The 502-nt window shown below is 47.6% G+C and overlaps 1 long non-coding RNA gene across 1 annotated transcript in view; it reads left to right on the top strand.

The window, feature by feature from the left end:
• LOC138155491 (uncharacterized) overlaps window positions 1-502 on the top strand; it is a 158957-nt gene continuing 158455 nt past the window's right edge. The window contains exon 1 of the long non-coding RNA XR_011166846.1: window positions 1-476. This is a non-coding gene — a long non-coding RNA (uncharacterized lncRNA). The remainder of the gene's footprint in view (window positions 477-502) is intronic.

A 502-nucleotide genomic window follows, 5' to 3' on the forward strand; every position in this document is an offset into this window, starting at 1 on the left:
CACCCTTCTGTGATAGTAATGGCAATTAAAGATTCCCCTGTATTGGCTTGGTTTTCAAATTGATTGTATTAAAACCCAGAGTTTGTTAATCCCACCTGTGGGATGGGCTTGTTGATGTGAAAAGAAAGTCCTGAAGTGGGAGGAGCTGGTGATGTAGATTTGGAGAGACAAGAGAGAGGCGGAAGTTCTTTTTGGAAGCAGCACCTCGTGGAGAGAGACTAAGAGAATTGCTAGTGGCCGCTTTGAATTGCCCTGGACTTTTGAGACCTGCCCCCTGAGCTGCCAAGGACTGAGGAGACATGGCTGTTTTGCTGGTACTTTGTCTGTCTGTTTTGATGTTATTTTGCCAGATTTGTCCACTGGTGAAAGACTGTCCTGTTGAAGAAGTCCTGGAACCTGGCATTTGGTTAAGAAGGCCTGAGACTGTCCTGCAGACAGAGAGTGAATACTGTCCGCTGGTGAGGGACAGTACTGTTGTTGCAGGGGTCTGGAGACTGTCCGG

Source organism: Petaurus breviceps, unplaced genomic scaffold (genome assembly GCF_028583685.1).
Source record: "Petaurus breviceps papuanus isolate PSGF00001 unplaced genomic scaffold, PetGlider_PUasm1.0 91133, whole genome shotgun sequence".
Lineage (NCBI taxonomy): Eukaryota > Metazoa > Chordata > Mammalia > Diprotodontia > Petauridae > Petaurus > Petaurus breviceps.